Below are 23278 nucleotides of genomic sequence, written 5' to 3'. Positions count from 1 at the left end.
CAGCAAGCGCTCACGCCGCTTTGAGCTTATGATGCCCATAGCATTCGTGGAATAAGGCTACCAGAAGCTCTGGCCGTTATGGTGCCCAGTTTTCTTTCACGGAGTTTCGTGTAGGACGCTGAGTTATTTCTTCTCCCACGCATGAGAATGTACGCTGGTGCGTGGACAGGGAACGCATTTTCCCGACAGTCTTATTGTTCTCTCCTGGATTCACTTCCGCTCTGATCTAACGAATTCACTGCCTCCTCCCGCGACTGCTAATTGTTGGCTTGCCTTTCGCAACTTGTAATTACGGCGCTCCGCTATCAGGTTCGTTCTTCAAGTTGCCACGCACTCCAGCTCTTGCTCTTCCACACTTTCAGTTCTCAGAGTGGTGTAAGTGACCCCAGACACTTGTTCCGAAGGATGCCAACTTAGTTAAATCTTTGAATCGCAATAAAAAAATATCAAGTACGTAGATTTCTGTAAGCTGTAACGTAATGTCTTCTGGTCTTCGAGGGAATACTGATGACTGTTACGATCAATGAGATAAATTATATGAGAAAATGGAAATAAACATGATGAATTCTCCTAACCGTTCACATCTCCATATATACTAAGGATACCAAATCGTACAACGAAGAATAAAAAAAGGTAACAATATGCACTGAAGTGCCAAAGAAACTGATATAGGCATGCGTATTCAAATACAGAGATATGTAAACAGGCAGAATACAGCGCTGCGGTCGGCAACGCCCATATATGACAAGTGTCTGGCGCAGTTATTAGAACGGTTACTGCTGCTATAATGGCAGGTTATCAAGATTTAAGTGAGTCTGAACGTGGTGTGATAGTCTGCGCATGAGCGATGGGACACAGCATCTCTGAGGTAGCGATGAAGTGGGGATTTTCCCGTACGACCATTTCACGAGTGTATCGTGAATATCAGGAATCCGGTAAAACATCGAATCTCCGACAGCGTTGCGGCCGGAAAAGGATCCTGCAAGTACGGGAACAACGTCGACTGAATTGAAGCATTCACCGTGACACAAGTGCCAGCCTTCCGCAAATTTGCTGCAAATTTGAATGCTGGACCATCAACAAGTGTCAGCATCATCGACATGGGCTTTCGGAGCCGAAGGCTCACTCGTGTACCATTGATGACTCCACGACGCAAAGTTTTACGTCTCGCCTCGGCCCGTCAACACCGACATTGGGCTGTTGACTGGAAACATGTTGCTTGGTCGGACGAGTCTCGGTTCAAATTGCGTCGAGCGGCTGGACGTGTACAGGTATGGAGAAAACTTCATGAATGCATGAACCCTGCATGTCAGCAGGGGACTGTTCAAGCTGGTAGAGGCTCTATAATGGTGTGGGGCGTGTGCAGTTAGAGTGATATGGGACCCCCGATACGTCAAGATACGACTCTGACAGGTGACAAGTACGTAAGCATTCTGTCTGTCACCTGTATCCATTCATGTCCATTGTGCATTCCGACGGACTTGGGCAATTTCAGCAGGACAACGCGACACCTCACACTTCCAGAATTGCTACAGAGTGGCTCCAGGAACATTCTTCTGAGTTTAAACACTTTCGCTGGCCACCAAACTCCCTAGACATGAACATTATTGAACATATCTGGGATGCCTTGCAACGTGCTATGGAGAAGAGATCTATATCCCCTCGCACTCTTGCGGATCTACGGACAGCCCTGCATAATTCATGATGTCAATTCCCTCCAGCACTACTTCAGACAGTAGTCGAGTCCATGCCACGTCGTGTCGCGACACTTCTGCGTGCTCGCGGGGGCCCTACACGACATTAGGCAGGTGTACCAGTTTCTTTGGCTCTTGAGTGTAATTAGAACTGATGCACCAGCTTCGACTGCATATGTATGGGAAAGCAAAACGGGTCATGCCCTTTTCTAAGAAATAATTCTGCAGAACATGGCTAAATATATGTTGCAGCGTCAGCTCCTCGTTGACGTATATTCTGAAGATAGAACGAGATCCATATGATGAAGGTATCACACACAGAGTTGCGAACAGTTAGAGGAAAGTAGTCGACCCTTGTCTTGCTGAAATAACTACTCCAATATTCGTTCACGAATGACGTCAAAACTTGAATTTGGATGGCTGAAGGGTAATCGTAGTTTGCTTCAGCCTATGCCGCTTAATATTGTGATCCTTGGAATTGTTTATAAATCATCATCTTCCGAAAATTTCTTATTCTTAGCGCTCTCCCTGAAGTTCTTTCCGGTAAGTTGAAATGGCTCTGAGCACTATGGGACTTAACATCTGAGGTCATCAGTCCCCTAGAACTTAGAACTACTTAAACCTATCTAACCTAAGGACACCACACACATCCATGCCCGAGGCAGGATTCGAACCTGCGACCGTAGCAGTCCCGCGGTTCCAGACTGAAGCACCTAGAACCACTCGGCCACCGTGGCCGGTACTTTTCGATAAGTGTTGGGTAGTACCTTCACTGAGATAACATAACCATTTGATCATTTATGTGGCCCCCTTGACAGGTTTATCCACTTTCTTTGACATTACTCATCGGAAGATAATATTTTTTCGATCACTGTCTCCATTAACGCACTAGTGAAAAAATAATTTCCGTATATTATACAGATTCCGTTAGCTACAATATTGTCCTACGATCGTAAATAGAGAAAATGCTAGAGGTGTCGGCTGTTACATTCTAGTACGCTGCTCACACATACAGTATTGTTGCAAATAGTCAGCGGATACTGCCAGTAATGCAGACTGGTACAGATGCCGTTTGGTAGCATCTTTAAGTGCTAAATTGTGGACGAATTTTGTAATTCTGTTGGTCGTTATGGAACGCGTCATTTCCGAACTTGTTGGTACGAGCTTACGTAGAAATGAAGTATCCGACCGGGTTTTTAATCAGGCAGTAGTTTTACAAACATTAACACGTGACGTTAGCCAGTGGGAGACGAGAAGTAACTTTAACCGTCACTGAAATGAGTGTAGGCATCCGTTGAACATCTGGAAGACGTTCCCAGACTACCCCTGGTGTGGATACCCCCTTTGATAGCAATAATTAGCTGATATGATCGCTTCCCCTAATCTGAGCTTAGTTGCGTACACGTAGTTTCCCAATGCTTTTAGAGCACTGTAACAGTGGTCAAAAGTGGTCAAGAAATTTATGAGAATATTATGTGACAAAATTTAGCAAATGAGGTCCTGTCACGAGGCCCTGCCTTACGGACAATTGCATTTAGTTGAAGATGAGCAGAACCAATGTGAATGCTTGTGACTGGTGCGGAAGTTTATGTAACTACAGCTGATTGGTTGAAAGACTGAAGCGTTCAACAATATCCTGGGATCAGAATGAAGTGAGGAGACCGGTTCTGGTGCCTTACCATGTGAGGGACGGTGCTCCTAATTTTTGTAGGTCTTATCAGTTGCCAGAGACGGAAGTTGTGCTCCCACAGGGAACGATCAAGTTACTGTCAAGGGTTGAAAGCTAATGGTGTTCACATTTGTGTGTTTAGAGCTTAACCGGAAATTTCGATTTTCGAAGCCGAGTATTGTGATTTAACGTGAGTCGCCTGTGCTTACATGGAGATATTGTGATTTTCACAGAAAAGTGTGTTTTAAAATGCCCAAGAGTGTGTTGCGCTTCGGAGCCAGTTTTGTATTGGATTACGAAGCTAGCTGGAGGAGTTCGATTTTACACAGAGTACGCGAAGGAACTTGCCACCCTTCTTGAAGCGGTGTACCGTAGGTCTCTAGAAGAGCGTAGCGTTCCAAGGGATTGGAAAAGGGCACAGGTCATTCCTGTTTTCAAGAAGAGACGTCGAACAGATTTGCAGAACTATAGAGCTATATCTCTAACGTCGATCAGTTGTAGAATTTTGGAACACGTATTATGTTCGAGTATAATGACGTTTCTGGAGACTAGAAGTCTACCCTGTAGGAATCAGCATGGGTTTCGAAAAAGACGATCGTGTTAAACCCAGCTCGCGCTATTCGTCCACGAGACTCAGAGGGCCATAGACATGGGTTCCCAGGTAGATGCCGTGTTTCTTGACTTCCGCAAGGCGTTCGATACAGTTCCCCACAGTCATTTAATGAACAAAGTAAGAGCATATTGACTATCAGACAAATTGTGTGATTGGATTGAAGAGTTCCTAGATAACAGAACGCAGCATGTCATTCTCAATGGAGAGAAGTCTTTCGAAGTAAGAGTGATTTCAGGTGTGCCGCAGGGGAGTGTAGTAGGACCGTTCCTATTCAAAATATACATAAATGACCTTGTGGATAACATCGGAAGATCACTGAGGCTTCTTGCGGATGATACTGTAGTACATCGAGAGGTGGTAACAACGGAAATTTGTACTGAAATGCAGGAGGATCTGCAACGAATTGACGCATGGTGCAGGGAATGGCAATTGAATCTCAATGTAGACAAGTGTAATGTGCTGCGAATACATAGAAAGAAAGATCCTTTATCACTTAGCTACAATATAGCAGGTCAGCAACTGGAAGCAGTTAATTCCATAAATTATCTGGGAGTACGCATTAGGAGTGATTTAAAATGGAATGATCATATAAAGTTGATCGTTGGTAAAGCAGATGCCAGACTGAGATTCATTGGAAGAATCCTAAGGGAATGCAATCCGAAAACAAAGGAAGTAGGTTACAGTACACTTGTTCACCCACTGCTTGAATATTGCTCACCAGTGTGGGATCCGTACCAGATAGGGTTGATAGAAGAGATAGAGAAGATCCAACGGAGAGCAGCCCGCTTCGTTACAGGATCATTTAGTAATCGCGAAAGCGTTACGGAAAAGATAGATAAACTCCAGTGGAAGACTGCAGGAGAGACGCTCAGTAGCTCGGTACGGGCTTTTGTTGAAGTTTCGGGAACATACCTTCACCGAGGAGTCAAGCAGTTTATTGCTCGCTCCTACGTATATGTCGCGAAGAGACCACGAGGATAAAATCAGAGAGATTAGAGCCCACACAGAGGCATACCGACAATCTTTCTTTCCACGAACAATACGAGACTGGAATAGAAGGGAGAACCGATAGAGGTACTCAAAGTACCCTCCGCCACACACCGTCAAGTGGTTTGTGGAGTATGGATGTAGATGTAGATGTAGAAGCGAAGGCTATCTGTCCCAAGTGTTACTGCCTTTATCACTTACAGCGTGTGCAGGGCTTACTTGCGACAGATTTTCTACATGGGGAGCGGTCTTGTCACTGGTTTCTTTACCAGGCAACCACCATTCTGGGACTTGTCTCATTCACCCTATTCATAGATGAAGTCACCTTTACACGGTGACAGTGTATCATCAGCATCGGTGCAGCTGGAATGTTTGGGCTGGGATAATTGGCGACCGTATTTTGGGACCTGTCTTCTTTCCATGTCGCCTAACAGGCCGGAACTATCGGCGTTTCTTGCGGGTGACTTTGCCTCCCTTGTTGGAAGACGTGCCATTGATGATTCGAAGAGTTGTTAGGCTGCTACATGATGGTGCTCCAGCACATTTCGCCGTTAACGTCGAGACTCATCGCAATCATATCTTCTCTGGCCCACGGATTCGACGAGAGGGTCCAGCTGCGTGGCCTGTTCGTTCATCGGATCCCAACCTGTGCGATTTCTGGTTATGGGGCCATCTTAAAAGTATCGTGTATGCAGAGCCCATTCCAGATGAGGAGACACTGGAGCCACATATTCATGCTGCCTTTGATACTGTTCGGATGCAGCCTGGCCGATGTGAAAGTCTGAGACAGAACACGCTACGGCACATACAGGCATGCACTGAGGCACATGGAAACCATTTTCATCACATACTGTATCTGTGGCTGCATAGTACAGCACATATTAGATCGCAGTCTCTGTAACAAATTATGGTTGAATAAATGGTCTCTGGCATGACACTATGCATTTCCGTATCTTTTTTGTTTTGTATCCTCTCATCGATCAATCCCTAGAGTTTGAACACGTAGGAAAAAATCACCCTGTATATAGTTTAACCGATAGAAAAACTACAGATTGATTTCTTTTGAAAGGAAAAAATGAATAATATAATATGCAATGTAGTTTACCGTTGTGCTTGCGTAAGCTGTCGCCAGCACATTGGTCGGCAAAGATGTAGCGCGGAGATCGATAGTAGACGCTGGATCAAGCAGGCCTATCAAGAGAGAGGCCAAATACACACTCGCAAGCAATACGCACAGCCACTGACTGGACGGCCTCAGTCTCTCAGTCGCTGAGGTACCAGCTCAATCACTCACACTTACTCACTCATTCAGTTGGCGTCTGTCACTATATTCACAGTTCACATCACCGGTTACGACAGCACATAGCGACCAGAATTGTAACAATAGACAGATTACCGATATTGTCTGCAAGAGGACTGTTACTGATGAGCTTGTACTGCAGAACATGGACTTTATTCCAGGTAAGTAAATCTTACAGTTCATGTAAATAAAGAGCCGTGTTAATTCACATGTGCATTTGTGTTGTAGAAAGAGGATACCAGCCGCCCATAATAATATACTCTCCCTTGCTTTCTTGGTACAAGACTCCACAGTGGCGACGACGACATTGCAACCGTCACCCCGCATTAAATGTGCCATAGTTGTATAGGACTATTATAATTCTATCAACAACATAGAAAATGTTAATACAAAATCGTAATAACTTACTTACATCAATGATTAGTACAATGACTTTGCTTTCCACAGACGGTTCATTATCGTATCCTCCACTGGATCCGTCCCTTGCGTCGGTAAGGTGCGATGCGAGATGTGTAACCATTGCATCCTCTGCTGTGCTTCCTAACCCAAAGCTATTGGAATTGGAATTTGATGTTCGGTTGGAAGTGTTGACCTCTACCACACAGAAAATTAGATTTAAATGTCTTCACAACATCGGTGCAATAACATACGAAGTACAAGCACCGTTAAAAAGAGGGAAGAAGAAATCAGTAGTAATTTTCACAAAAATGTGAAGTGTCTATTGGATGATGAAAGCAAACATTTTCCTTACACCAGGCACACATCATAAAAATAAACTTGATGCATTCAGGCATTTTACAGAAACTACTTATTTTATTTGGACAGAAGTGGAATGAAGTAAGAAATGGTCGTAGTGTTTTGCATTCTGTACTGAGTATCAGGCATACTTGATCAAATTTGTTAAATGCGGCGATGTTCAAATGTTCAAATGTGTGTGAATTTCTAAAGGACCAAACCGCTGCAGTCGTCGGTCCCTATACTTACACACTACTTGAACTAACTTAAACTAACTTACGCTAAGAACAACACACACACCCATGCTCGAGGGAGGACTCGAACTTCCGGCGGGAGGGGCCGCGCAATCCGTGACATGGCTCCCCTAACCGCACTGCCACTCCGTGCGGCAAATGCGGTGATACAAACTGACTACGCAGAGCTGACTGAAGTTTAAAAATACTGTTCCGCTGATAAACCTGAAATAACAAAGAGCTATCGGTAATTATACTGTACGACAATTTCCTGAAAAATAGTTTATACTGTCGAATTCTTTTTATCAAGAGGCTGACTCATGCTGTTAGTTCCGGGTGGAATACAAATTATATTAAGAGTCTTTTCGTTGTTCTCCAAATGATGAGTCGTTACGTCCAGACCAAGAGTAGAACAAAAGCAATGAATTATTTTCTGCAAATGGTAAGAAGACATTTCGGCTGCAACAGTGGAAATTATTCTCTCCCATTTTCCCAAACGTTGCTACGTCGATTGCAAGACTTTTGCAAGTGAACAGTCCTTTTTTTTTTTAGTGTTTGGTCCTAATCTGGCTTGATGTTCTTCAATACAGATATAAAGCTGCGGAAACAGTAATCCACTGATAATAATCACTGTCATTCAACGACTGCATAAGCGACTCTGTCTTTTTTTCGCTTGGCTTTATGCACAGTTTTTGTGAGACAACAAGAAGCTTCGTCTTCACGTCGGCTACGAATGTCTCCGTAGTATTACATATTAATGACATCTCCCTCCGTCGTTTAACCAAAAATTTACAGACTTTTCTTTCTCTTTTTTTTCGGCTTGGAAGATGTTATATTTTGTTGTGGACTTTAATTAGCACAACAATAAGCGTCCGAGCCGCAGTTAACGGAATCGCCCGAGTTACTTCCTATTTATTCTAATGTTTACATAATTTCCAACGAAATGTCGGCACAACTGGAATAAATGTTCAAGAAATTAACTAATAAATAACACATGTGTTGGTCTTCTGGAGAAGTAAGTGATTTCGATTGCATACGACGTTCTTCATATGTCATCTTTGCAAGGTTGAACACATTAATTGGATTCCACATTTCTGTGACACTCTGTAACCTGCACAAAGATACATGTTATAGGTTAGCGTATACCAAGAAATCGCGAAGAAAATTATTTCAGTTTTATCTCCATCGTTAACACTTAGCAATACCGCGAAGGCAACTGATAGTTGTAATGGATATTAAATGAGCTGCAAATTCTGGCGAATAGTAAGTGTGAAGAACTATGACAGAAAAACTATTAACGGACACTGAAATTAGTTTTACAAATTACGATCGCTCTGTGCAGTGTTATCTACCATGCTTACCGGTGTGCCTTCAACCAAGGACATGTGCGTATGTGTTGTCTGCTACAGCTACTGCAGGGGTTTACATTTCGCCAGCTGCCTGGCAAGGTACGAATTTGGTGAATTTTGACAGTGTTTAAAAATACTTTCAGTGCGTAAAAAAAGGAGTAGGACAGGTTTCGACATGTCAAATTGGACAGTCTCCTTGTCAGTCTGGCATCTACCTTTCATGTGATTAGTTTCATGAGGTCGTTCAACTATAATCGCAACTTATGCACACTAATAGATTTTTATGGCTGTGACTGCCCCCTGTGATTGTTCTGCAATCGGTTGATCGTACAATAATGATTCTCTTTGTCGTTTATGCGCAGTACGTTACTTTGTTTTATATTCCGAGTTACATGTCAATCCCTTATCTTACGCAGGTTTTCCCGCATTTCGTTACAATTTTCTAGCGTTGTGACGTTCCTGTATACAAGAACACCATCCGAGAAAATCCTCATGCAATTTCTGACTTTATGCACTAGGTCAGGGTTTTTAAAACTTTTTGGGTCCACGGCTCCATTGTCCTGAACATAAACACCTAAGGCTCCTTTCGCACATGGCAGTCTACTCTAAATGCGGCGTAAATAAGCTTAAGTGAAAAAAGTACTTTTTTCGTTACTAACTGTTAACCTATCACATTTTAATCAGCTTTTAATGTTATTACACCTTACTGTTACAACGAAATCAGTGGAAAGGGTGAGCTTGTCTCTTGAAGTCTAGACACAAGATTCGAAATTACGACTAGCATCCCATTCTCCACAAGCATTGGCGATTTGTATTTCGTGTTGGTGACTGCCAATACTGCGAAGCCCACATGTCGTAAGTGCAGGGTGACAATTATTGAACGATATGAAAAAAAACGTAAATTATTTACAAATTACGGCGCGGGCACACTTTATTCAACTTGTAAACGTCACTACAGATATTCGGATTTAGGTTATGACACGTTCGATATACCTACCATCATTGGCGACGATGTGGCGGAGACGAATAGCGAAATTCTGCGTGACCTGCAGAAGTGACGGATGAGCGATGCTGTCGATGACATCCTGAATGGCTGTTTTCAGCTCAGCAATGGTTTTGGGGTTATTGCTGTGCGTCTTGTCTCTAATATAGCCATACAAAAAGGAGTCGCTTGTGTTTAGATACGGAGAATATGGCGGCCAATTGAGGCCCACGCCAGTGGCCTCTGGGTACCCCAAAGCCAGAATGCCGTCCCCAAAGTGCTCCTCCAGGACATCAAACACGCTCCTGCTTCTATGGGGTCGAGATTCGTCTTGCATGAGCGACATCTAGTCGAAATCAGGGCCACTTTGGATAATGGGCATGAAATCACGCACTGTTCGGTAGTCACCGTGCCATCAAGGAATATCGCATCGATTATTCCGTGACTGGATGCTGGACACCACAAAGTCAACCGTTGAGGGTGAAGAGACTTCTTGATCGCGAAATGCGGAATCTCAGTCCCCCAAATGCGCCAATTTTGCTTATTGACGAACCCATCCACATGAAAGTGGGTATCGTCGCTAAACCAAACCATACAGCGCATACTAATTCCCATAATGTTCCGCGGCCAACCGTGCAGTTTGAACGTCCTAACGCAAACTGTTCAGAAATTACGACTTTTTTATTTCGTATACATCAATAATTGTCACGCTGTACGATGTTGCAAAAAGTATCAAAACTCGTAGGACCTAAAAGCCTACTTGCAGATACTCCTGCTTCACCATGCTCCAAAATTCAAGCAGCTGTGAAAAAGCGAACTCCAATATCATTGTAGAGTCTGAAAAAATCTTAATAAACTGTTCTTAGTGTTGATGATGTTCTGTACTGAAAGAATTGTTGATACAGTTGTTTTGATCAACTTGTTCTTTAAAGTACTGCTGAAAGTAATCACTGAGTTCAGATAAATGATGCAAAAATACATACCTCAGTTTTTCACTCAAGTGAAAGTCATTGTGTTTTAAAACCGTTGTGAAGAGTAGGGAAAATATATATCTATCGTCCAACTTTTTCTTCTATAACAGTTGTTTCTTTCTGCAGGCTGACATTTCGTCATCAACATTTTTCTTCCACAATAGCAGTTACTTTCTAAAGGGAGAAATTTTGTCTGACGGTAGCAGTATATTCGTCTTACCACACTGAGGGGTGCATTCAATGAACTGAGTTTTTCAAAGATGTCGCAATGATACGCCAGCTTCAAAACATAGTCACTGTCTACGAACTTCTGAACTCAAATGTTTCTCTTGAACGAGGTAAGAGTAAAGTTCATTCCTGAATTCATGCATCATTTTGAAGAGATTCCCGTGTGAAAGACAGCGAGAGTTCACGTAATAAAGTAGGTAAATACGCTCAGCCCTCACATCAACGCACATTTGTTGGAAATACGTTAAGTAGCGAAGAACATAACAAAGGACAAGGCTCATGATTTTTGATCCCAGTGCTTCTCGGTGAATAAAAAAGTTTGTTCAAGTCATGGAGGTAAAAATAGAGGGAGACGCCGTGACGTCACAGCTGCGAAGCTATGTGAAGCCGAGGGTAGCCATCTCAGTCCAACCAAAACATTGCTGCTGTAAGCTTGTGTGCATAGGCTTGTCGCTCGCTTTTGGAAGGATTTTGCGCTATTATGGTGACTTGTGTGGTGTTCGGGTGTACGAATCGTTCTGATTGTGATGCGAAATCGAAGGGAATAACATTTCATGAGTCAGTTGTTTCGTTAAGTGTGATTTGACAACTTCATTGTGAATGAACGTGTGCTACATTGTTACTCGTACTGTAGCGTGTTTTTCTCCTGTATGATTTTATATTTCCTAAAAATGAAAGTCGGAAAGCTCTGTGGGAGAATGCCGTGAGGGTGAAGAATTGGCGTGCGTCTAAATGGAGCACCATATGTTCTCAGCATTTCTGAGAAGAGGACATAGACCGAACTTCCCTTTCAACAGTACGGCTCCGTGAAAATGCTGTACCATCAGTTTTCCCTACACACCCAAGACATTTGCAAAAGGTATGTTAATTCAAAGAATTAAAGTCTTAGTTTTCAAGTTCACGTTTCAGTATAATACGTACGTATCGTCGATAATCGAAGTGTTGAGTAACTCGCTTTGTCTTCGTCATGTACCAAATTAAAAGCTAACACTACATTAACTGGCGTAAAGTATAGGCCTAAACAGGACACTGTGTAGATTTGCCATTCTATGTACCGTATTTCAGTAAATATTGGTGGTAATGAACAGTGTTTCCCAGTAGTGTAACGTAACTGAAATGTCCCAGAACGTATTACAAACAAGATGTATTTATGGGGCTTTGGAGGGAGGGTATAGCTAACTTAGTTTTCAGTTTCTATTATTTAGCTCTAACTCCGAAAGTAATATACGTGTGAAGTAAATTATATCAGTTATGTGAATATTTAAGGCAGTAGTTTGTGAACATCTCACTTTGTCTGGTCTACTGTGTTGTACAACATTTTTATTGCACTGTCTTTGCTAGTTAATGGCAGTTATGTTTTAGGAGTAATTGATACAGCTCTAGTTTTACTTATATATGTTTATTTTGGGAGGATTCCTTCAGGTCATTTGAAAAGACCTACATTAATTTCACTTTCCACCTGATTAGGTCCTTACACATAGCTTTTGCCTAGGAATGATTCCATGCTGTATATAGAATTTAAGAGGGGAGGTGCTGGAACACTGAAATGTTTCTGCAGCTGCACAGTATGTTATAAAGAGATAATCTGTTTCTCCACATTGTCATGTAGAAACAAATTTATGAAACTCCTTTTTGATGAGCATCAGCCTCTGCACACAAGAGAATATTTGAGAAGAAAATTCAGGTTCGCTGCTTAGATTATGAGACTACTGAAGCTAACAAGTCACAGAAATTAACACTTGGGCTGTGTTAAATATGACTCTGTATTTGGGTTAAGCACAGCAAATGAACATTTCTTTTGTTTGATGCTCTATTCATTGACATTCTCCATTGAAAGATATCATTGATTAAAAAGCTTTGGCAGTACCTTCTTGTTAACATTATCCACTACTGTGGAACATTGAATATGAACCAACCACTAATGCAAAATTAGATATAACACACAATTTTATATCATTAACTGTTGGACCAGTTGTATTGAGAACTTGTTAACTGACAGCACCCATAGCGATACAGTGTGATAGTTAAACAAGACACCCCAGCAGAAATATTTTACATGTTCAAAGTTTATATTTTTTCAATAAGTGTGTATTACTTGTAGCTTTGCAAATTGGAGGCATTTCAAGTTGTCTGCTGAACACAACAACGGATTTTGTTAGAGTAATGAGTATTTTATGAACAAGATAAATAGCTGCTGGAAAAATAGAATTTATATTTCTGGAAAGGACTAAGAATAGGAGTAATTAGTAGGCTGTAACATGCTGTTCATGACAAAGACTGTAACACCTTCAACCATGTGTTAAAAACAGTTCTTAATGTTTTCCATCCGTTTATTTCATTTAGGGAGACAAGAAGAGAAAGCCACCATTGCGGAAGGAGAGCTCTTCCTTTCCATCTTCAGTTTTGGCTGCCGTCAGCAGAGTGCAGGATGAAGAAGTTCCTGCTCTTGTTCCTGAGTACACTGCAGGACCACCAGAACGTAGTCAGACATCCTCTGAAAGTGAGGAACTGAAGACGAAGTGTGAACACCTCATAAGAAAAACTGATCAGTACAAAAAACAAATTAAAACTCTTCAGCAGTCTAAGCGACGACTTAAGAAGAAAGTGGCTAACACTTCGGAACGGTGGCAGTTACTAAGCACGGAAAATAGTGCAGTGACAACTGACAACGACTACGATTACTTTGCTACTGGAATTTATCTCTCTGAAGTGGCAGTCCATATTGTAGTATATATAGCTGGATTTGTGGTACGTCACTTAGAGAAAACCTTAAAATGTGAACCATGTTTATCCGTGTTGAGAGGGGATGGTAGCCATGTTGCTTATTCTCTCATTCATAGAAAGAGTAGGGGATGGTTGGTTTTACCATCGAATGATGTTGTTGACATCTGTGTGTATGCAGAAAAAGTGTTCAGGTGCTATACTACAGGTAATTCTAAAGTTCCTTTGAAAAATCAGTTTTCCAAATGTGTGTCTGAGGTGCTTAGTGAATTCATATTCAACCCAGCGTTTAAGGAGTTAGCAGACCACATGAAAAATCAGCATCCCTTGGACAATCATATGATACTGCTGATTAAAGCAACTGCCACACGATACCTCCTGATATGGCAAAAACATGCAGCCAAGAGAATAAGTGATGCATTGCATGAAAATAAAATCAGGACAACCTATACAAAACTGATACTCTTTAAAGGTCAGTAACTGATATTTGTACACAGAGGTCTAGTGTGTGAGGCATCTTGTATAAAGCACTCATTATATAGAGGCAAACTGGGAATGTAACCTTATTGTAATTAATAAATGATGCACATTCTTCCATTTCCATTATGTCTCTGTTGTTATAACCAGCTACAAAATGTTTGTGATGTGTGTATCTTAAAACTATTAGTACTAGCATATTCAGGATATCTATGAAAATTTGTTCCTGGTGTGTGATGGAGTCAGACAATTATAATTTTATGTGTGTGTGTGTAATACCTTCCAAATATATCTTCCTCAAACCAAAATTTGGAACTACATTATATGTAGAGTGTTTCCAAGTGATTGATACTCCACCATACCAGTATGCAGTACTAGTTCTGCAATAGCTTGTGATCTGTGTACTTCCAAATGGGACATACATTTCTTTTTGAAATATTTAGCCATTGTTTGGCAGAGTATGCTGTAGTATGTTCTAGCCATTGTTGTTAATTAAGTTTCCATGAGTGACAACTTGTTAATGAGAAACAGAATTGCCTCATTTTTGGCACATTGAAATACATTCCCATCATTGTGTGGTATGTTATGGTTTTTGCTTGTGTGTCATTACAAATTATATTTTTTTGTGATCTAGTCCAACAGTGGTTTACCCTCAAAAAATGAGAGATAGTAGTGTTCGCAGGTGAGCGTTATTGGTTTTTCACTACTTCATTGGGCACTAAATTTTCTAGCAGTCTCTCCCCTAATCCATTGAAATGAAAACCCATGTGTTGTACAGAAACTACAGCCCACAACATTTATATCTGTAGTAAGACATATTTTATAAATGATTGCATATTTCCTTATGTTTGTTTGCTTGACTACTTTCCTGGTTTATGCAAGAGCACTGTGATAAATCATATGTATGTGGAATGGTAAATAGTATTACATTTGTATCGGTCAGGAGACTGAGACAGTTCTTTCATTCTCAACAAGCAATGATGTGGACTTTGTTACAATTTCATATAATATATTTTTTTTATATAGAACTGTGTTAGTTTTAAATTCCACAATCTTGTGAAAAAGGCAGTTAACTGAAAAGTCACATTGTAATAATTTTTCTGTATACCTGTAACAAGCAGTTCAACAAAGTGGATAACAACAGATCAAGAAAAGCTTTTTTGATGGAATAAAATTCTGAATATAGTACCTAATATTTATGCTTTATTTCATTCCCAGTTCCCATACTTTTTATGAATGAGTAAGGAATATATAGCCTATATTTTTATTAGGACAATGATTTCAAAAGCAAATCCTAGTTTCAATGTTAGTAAAACTTTGTCATTGGCAAGCAATGAAGCTTCTGCTTATTGGTTGAGACATTCCACACTTCTCAAACTATGATGTAAAGTTTTGCTCCATGATCTGTCTCAATCCCTTCATTATTTCATTTTGTACCACTGTAAATACCTGTCAGCTTGACAAGAAAGGCTTGCATTTAAAAGAATGAAAATTATAAAATAGGGAATGACATAAACAAAGCTCAATGTAGAATGGTTTATGCCTAAGCTACCTAAAAACACTGGGACATTGTTACCCTGTTAAGAAATCTCTTCCATACCAAAATAAGAAATTGGAACCTAAGGTAAGTAAGTAATAAGTAGAACTCCTTACTAATATTAAAACGAGTCCCGTAGCAGATGAAAATTGGAACACTGTTATACTGCCTTGGCTAACAGACATGTCATTTAAGTGCTGCTGCTGCAGTTGATTTGTTAGTTACTAAAAAAAGTGCCATAGTCTCATATTAGAGCTGCTGCATATCACTTAAGAGAAGAAATGTGGGTATGTATTGAAGTGTGTATGAACTGTATGGCAAAGTGTTTTGTTTTCTTCCTCAGGGTCAATGCAATCCAAACTGAAAGTACCTGTTTTGTGTATAACAAACAACTAATCTATATTTCTTGGGATTCTCCGCAGTTATATTCCACTTGACAACAGAATGAAGTTGGGCACAATGTGACATGTTGTTGGCTAAACATTAACTCACATTGAGTTATTTTATCAGATTTATTTATCTGCTGCTTCATTGTTTACATAATTAACAACAAAGACAGATCACTTGGTTACCTCTTCAGATATAGGTGGTGGTCAGAACCGCAATCAGTCTGTTACACATTAGTAAATAGCTGCTACAATACATCATTCTGAACTCAAACAACTGAAAAGTTTTGGTTTGTATGTCACGAAAATCGGAAAAGACGACGTCACTTTTCGTAAATCTGGCATTGCTTCGTCCAATCAGATGATCGTAAGAATAAGTAAAGAAAGAACCCTAGTTTGTGATACACGTTGATTACTGAATTAACAAAATTGTATCGTTTACATTGAAGACTAGCCATTCGTAATATTACATTAAAAACTATTTTTAATCAGAAGAAACGCGGAATTTCGCCTTTACGAGATTTTGTTTTAAACAAAAACTTTGAAACAACCAATCTGACGACGTTACATGCGTATATGGTGCAATTAGCGACTTTAATACACGCAGTGCTATAGTATACTGGCAATGTTTTGGTCAGAGTGTCATGGCAGCGAGCCACGCCCCCATGGCTTCAAAATGTAGTACGGCTGGGATACGTAGCGCCATCTCCCCTTATTCTTACCTCCATGGTTCAAGTAGCGTGAGGAGCCTCTTTACGGATCAGAGCCTGCAATCCAGCGTAACAAGCAGTCATACAACGACCTCCATCTGTACACACGCGTACACAATTTTCCCAGTGTACGACTTTTCTTCCAGAAAAGTGTGTAGTATTTGAAATAGGTCTGTTGCTTTTGTTCCAAGAGTTACTTTCCATCAGAAAAGAAGAGGTTCATAAACTTTGCTGTCATATATAAATCGCACATAACAAACTGGATGTGCATTATTGTGGCAGTCTGTAGCTTCATCCAACTGTATAGCGATATCATCATTACCTTTGAGATTTTAAACATATTCAGCACTGATGTCGTCAGCGATATACAGTATTCGACGACTGATAGTGTTAAATGACAAAGACACACCTGCCAGTTGTTTCGAAGGTGACTTAACGATCTGGCGCAGAACGCACACGTTTGAATATTGAGCTCGTGAAGATAAGAAGTTAATTCTAAAATAATTGTCAGTTAAGTTAATATTACACAGTAAGGAAGTTAATTAGAGTCTGTTTCATATTATCTATTGAAGGTTTCACTCGTTTCAAAGTATTTCTAGAACAAAAGAAAAAAAACCATAACCTAAGGGCCGGTTTCCGCGTACTTTAGACGTAGGTTTACATACAAATTTAAGATGTCTGCGTAAGTATTAAGGACGAATTTAGGTTGTTTACATTACACATATATTTAGTAGTTCCGTATCTACTCGGGGAATTAAAGGTTTTAAGTTCTATCTTTTATTTCCTTTCAAAACGTTTAACGTCCATATCACGCATACGCGATCTTAGGCCTAATTTTCGTGTATAGGCTCCTACAAGTTTTGAGTTTTGACGTTAGTTTAAGTGCATTGCGTTACCATATTAATAGTATACACGTACACTAGTGTTCCACATAACTTTATTGACTCCTGTGATCCGTAGTTAACAGAATATTACTGTTATGGCCTAGATAAATTTTGTAAAAATATTGTAAACAGCCATGAGCGAGAAGTATTTGACCTGCCGTAGAAAAGTTATTTCTGCCGTTATAAGCAGTTGTTGTGAGAGTTGGTCACATTGGGGGGAATGCAGTGGCATGGAAATTGGGGAAGCGAATGGGTCTTTTCCATGGTATTGCAGAGTATGTTCAAGGAATAGGGAAATAGCTGAACAGGAAGGGAAAATTAGAGCGGTTAAGGATGAACTGGATAGTGCTACGGAGGAACTGATAACGTTAAGGGGAGAGAAGGGTGAAGACAGGTGCGAAGTGTTAGCAAGGAGCAGGGATCGCAGAAAGAGAAAAGTATCTGACAGTTTCATCATTGACACAAACAACAGATTTGCCTTGTTACCTCAGTTAACGAAGGAAGAGGCTCAGGTAGAAGTAAGTGTAGTCACATACATTCACTAGGAAAACAACTCTTTCAAAAAAAAAAAAAAAACGTAGGAGGAAAGGTCTGTTGTTAGGTAGCAGCCATGGAAGAGGTGTGGGCCAGACCTTGCAGGAAAAATTAGGTTACAGATACCAGGTCACAAGTTCCTTAAAGCCCAGTGCATGTCATAGCCAAGTGACAGAGGATGTGGGATCATTGTGCAAGGGTTTTACAATGCAGGATCATGTTGTGGTGATGGGTGGAGTGGGAAACATTATTTATAGGGATCAGGGCTACAATATTGAGCATGACTTGGTAAATATAGCATATGCAACGAACCATACAAATGTTGGCTTGGGTCCTGCTTTCATGCAATATAACTGGTTTCAATTGAACACCTCTGGCAGGAGGGTCAATATAGAGCTAGATCAGCTGCTTCGGGCAGCTACTCTGTCAGGCATATATTTGGTTCTTGTTAATGATATTCGTAGGTGAGACTTTAGAAGACATGGCCTGCATCTCAGTAGGAAAGAGAAGGGTAAATTGGCTGGGATTATAGCAAAATATTTAAGGGGGAGGGCACTGAAACTCATGAGAGTACCTCTTTTTTAGGCTAAGATCAGTGTCCGATGATTCAACATTGAATCAAATGAAGCTTAATGAGAAGCTCAGACAGGCAGGTACTAGAGATGTTAAAATGTCACAAGATTCTCATAGAAGTACAGTGAAAAATAACAGTAATATGTCAGAAGATTCTTATATGAGCGCATTGCAAAATAATGTTACTATATTGCATCACAATATCAGTGTATTAAAAGAGAAAGTGGACGAGCTTCTTGTTTGTTTAGAAGATTTAGAAACTGAGGGTGCAACAGATGTACTATGCCTGCCTGATCATCATATAGTCACAGATACGGAAAACGTAAATGTAGGTTGATATAAGCTTTCAGCACATGTAAGTAGAGACACTATGGAGAGAGGAGGAGTTACCATATATGCTAAAATCTTTCATAATGTGAAAAATTTAGAAATTAAAAAAAATTGTGTAGGGCAACATATAGAAGTATGTGCATTTGAGTCTAAACTAAATAATGCTACTTTTATAATTTTAGCTGTGGATAGATCTCCATTGGGAAATTTTCAGCTATTTTTGAAAAACTTAGATTATTTGTTGTGCTATCTGTCAGACAGAGGGAAGCAAATTATTGTTTGCAGGGATTGCAATGTAGATTTTCTGAAAGAGTCCGATAGAAAGCTTAACCTTGAAGTATTACTTCATTCTTTCCATTTGATGTCAGTTATTGATTTTCCTACTTGGGTGGTAATGGAAAGCAGTACACTGGTAGATAGTGTTTTATAGACCAAGATAAATTTAATCAAATAAAAACTTTTCCTGTTAAGAATGGTATGTCTGATCATGATGCACAGCCAGTTTCAGTGTGTGACATAGCTCCATACAGTAATGTGCAACAGTCTTCCAAAACAGTGCATTCAGTTAACGATTTAACAATTGAAAATTTTAGGCAAAGCTTACAACAGTTAGACTGGGATGAGGTGTATAGGGAACCTGATGCTAATTTAAAATTTAACCTATTGTGAATAATTTAAAAACTGTTTCCCTAAGAAAACAGTGAAATGGAAGAAACCATATAAAAAGCTGTGGGTTACTAAAGGGATAAAAATAGCTTGCAAGCAGGAAAGGGAAATGTATATCATAGGTAGAAGAAGTTATGATCCAGAAACAGTGAAACATTATACAAACTACATCACTGTATTAATAAAAGTTATTAGAAATTCCAGACGCATGTGCAGTATGTCTAATACTAGCACATCTAATAATACAATTAAAACAATTTAAAATATTGTTAAAAGAGAAACCAGGGTAACCGAGAGTGCAGGAAAACTGTATTTCTGTCAAGCTCAATGATAAGTTTGGAAACAACAAGTCAGAAGTAGAAAACATTTTTAATAATCATCTTTTAGGTGTTGTAGAGAAAATATGATTCAGCCATTCATTAGAAAATGCCAGACAGTGTATGGAAGTGGCAATACCTATGCAATTTGATAAAATTGAAATTCAGCTCACCTCTCCTGCTGAAGTTAGAAAAGTAATAAATCCACTCAAAGTAAAAGCTCTCATGGAGTTGATGGCATTTCCAACAGAGTACTACAAGCTTGTCCCCAACAGATAAGTGGGATTCTTAGCCACATATGTAGTAGCTCACTCAAACAGGGCATTTTTCCAGGTATACTGAAATACACTGCTGTTAAACCATTTCATAAAAAAAGGGGATAGGTCTGATGCTAAAGACTACCGCCGAATGTCACTTTTGGCAGCTTTATCCAAAATTCTTCAGAAAGTAGTGTATTCAAAAGTTGCATCACATATTTGTAAAAATGAAGTACTAACAAAATGTCAGTTTGGTTTTCAGAAAGGCTTTTCAACAGACAATGATATATATCCTTTCACTGACGGAATATTAAATGCTTTGAGTAACTGGACATCTCCCACTGGGATATTTTGTGCTCTCTCAAAACCTTTTGACTGTGTAAATCATGAAATTCTTCTAGATAAGCTTAAGTGTTATGGCATAAATGGGATGGTACACAAGTGGTTTACTTTATATTTGACTGGAAGAATGCAGAAGACTGAAGTTAACAGTTACAGATAGTCTGCAAAAATCAGCAGAGTTCTCCAACTGGGGAGGTACCAAAACTGGTGTTCCACAGGGTTCAGTCTTGGAGCCCTTATTGTTCTTAATATATATTAATGACTTGCCACTTTATTATATTCATGAAGATGCAAAGCTAGTGTTTTCTGGCTGATGATACAAGTATAGTAATCACAGCCATAAAACAAGAATCAGCTGAGGAAACTGTACATAATGTCTTTCAGAAAATTATTAAGCGGTTCTCTGAAAATGGACTCTCACTAAATTTTGAGAAAACACGGCATATACAATCCTGTACAGTAAATGGCATAACACCGTTGATAAATATAGACTTTCAACAGAAGTCTGTTGCTAAGGCAGAATATTTAAAATTTTTGGGAGTTTACGTTGATGAGAAATTGAATTGGATGAAACACATTGATGATCTGCTGAACCGGTTAAGTTCAACTTGTAGTGTCTAGGAAGAATGAATAGTCTGTTCGCTTGACGAACGATCAAACAAGTCATAGTAAGACTTTTTTATTAAAATAGTATATATATATATATATATATATATATATATATATATATATATATATATAGTGTGTGTGTGTGTGTGTGTGTGTGTGTGTATTGTTGTGATCTTCAGTACAGAGACTGGTCTGATGCACCTCTCCATGCTCCTCTATCTTGTGCAAGCTTCTTCATCTCTGAGTAGCTACTGAATCTGCTTAGTGTATTCATCTCTTGGTCTCCCTCTACGATTTTTACTCTCCACGCTTCCCTGCATCACTAAATTGGTGATCCCTTGATGCTGCAGAATGTGTTCTACTAACTGATCCCTTCTTCTAGTCAAGTTGTGCCACAAATTCCTCTTCTCTCCGATACTATTCATTACCTCCTCGTTAGTTACGTGATCTACCCATATAATCTTCAGCATTCTTCTGTAGCAGCACATTTCGAAAGCTTCTATTCTCTTCTTGTCTAAACTATGTATCGTCCATGTTTCACATCCATACATGGCTACACTCCATGCAATTACTTTCAGAAAAGACATCCTGACACTTAAATCTATACTTAACCTTAACAAATCTTTCTTCTTCGGAAACGCTTTTCTTGCCATTGCTAGTCTACATTTTATATCCTCTCTACTTCGACGATCATCAGTTATTTTGATTCCCAAATAGCAGAACTCATTTACTACTTTAAGTGTCTCATATGTTAATCTAATTCCCTTAGCGTCACATGATTTAATTATATTATATCCCATTATCCTCGTTTTGCTTTTGTTGATGTTCATCTTATATCCTCCTTTCAAGACACTGTCCATTCCGTTCAACTGCTCTTCCAGGTCCTTTGCTGTCTCTGACAGAATTACAATGTCCTCAGCAAACCTCAAAGCTTTTATTTCTTCTTCATGGATTTTAGTTCCTACTCCAAATTTTTCTTTGGTTTCCTTTCAGGCTTGCTCAATATACATATTGAATAACATCGGGGATAAGCTACAACCCTGTCTCACTTCCTTCCCAACCGCTGCTTCCCTTTCATGCCCCTTGATTCTTATAACTGCCATCTGGTTTCTGTACAAATTGTAAATAGCCTTTCGCTCCCTGTATTTGACCCCTGCCACCTTCAGAATTTGAAAGAGAGTATTCCAGTCAACTTTCTCAAAAGCTTTCTCTATGTCTACAAATGCTAGAAACGTAGGTTTGCCTTTCCTTAACCTATCTTCTAAGGTAAGTCGTAGGGTCAGTATTGCCTCATGTGATCCAACATTTATATGGAATCCGAACTGATCTTCCCCAAGGTCGTCTTCAACCAGTTTTTCCATTCATCAGTAAAGAATTCGTGTAAGTATTTTGCAGCCGTGACTTATTAAACTGATAGTGCGGTAATTTTCACATCTGTCAACACCGGCTTTCTTTCAAATTGGAATTATTATGTTCTTCTTGAAGTCTGAGGGTATTTCGCTTGTCTCATACATCTTGCTCACTAGGTGGTAGAGTTTTGTCATAGCTGGCTTTCCCAAGGCTATCAGTAGTTCTTATGAAATGTTGTCTACATCTGGAACCTTGTTTTGACTTAGATCTTTCAGTGCTCTGTCAAATTCTTCACGCAGTATCACATCTTCCATTTCATCTTCACTTAGGTCCTCTTCCATTTCCATAGCATTGCCTTCAAGTACATCGTCCTTGTATAGACCCGCTATATACGCTTTCCACCTTTCTGCTTTCCCCTCTTTGCTTAGAACTGGTTTCCAACCTGAGCTCTTGATATTCATACAAGTGGTTCTCTTTTCTCCAAAGATCTCTTTAATTTTCCTGTAGGCAGTATCTATCTTACCCTTGTGATATATGCCTCTACATCCTTACATTTTTCCTCTAGCTATCCCTGCTTAGCCATTTTGCACTTCCTGTCGATCTCATTTTTGAGACGTTTGTATTCCTTTTTGGCTGCCTCATTTACTGCATTTTTATATTTTCTCCTTTCATCAATTAAATTCAATATCTCTTCCGTTACCAAAGGATTTCTATTAGCCGTCGTCTTTTTACCTACTTGATCCTCTGCTGCCTTCACTATTTCATCTCTCAAAGCTACCCATTCTTCTTCTACCGTATTTCTTTCCCCTGTTCCTCTCAATCGT

The sequence above is a fragment of the Schistocerca americana genome, chromosome X, assembly GCF_021461395.2.
Source record: "Schistocerca americana isolate TAMUIC-IGC-003095 chromosome X, iqSchAmer2.1, whole genome shotgun sequence".
In the NCBI taxonomy this organism is placed as follows: domain Eukaryota; kingdom Metazoa; phylum Arthropoda; class Insecta; order Orthoptera; family Acrididae; genus Schistocerca; species Schistocerca americana.
This window is presented reverse-complemented; position numbering follows the sequence as displayed.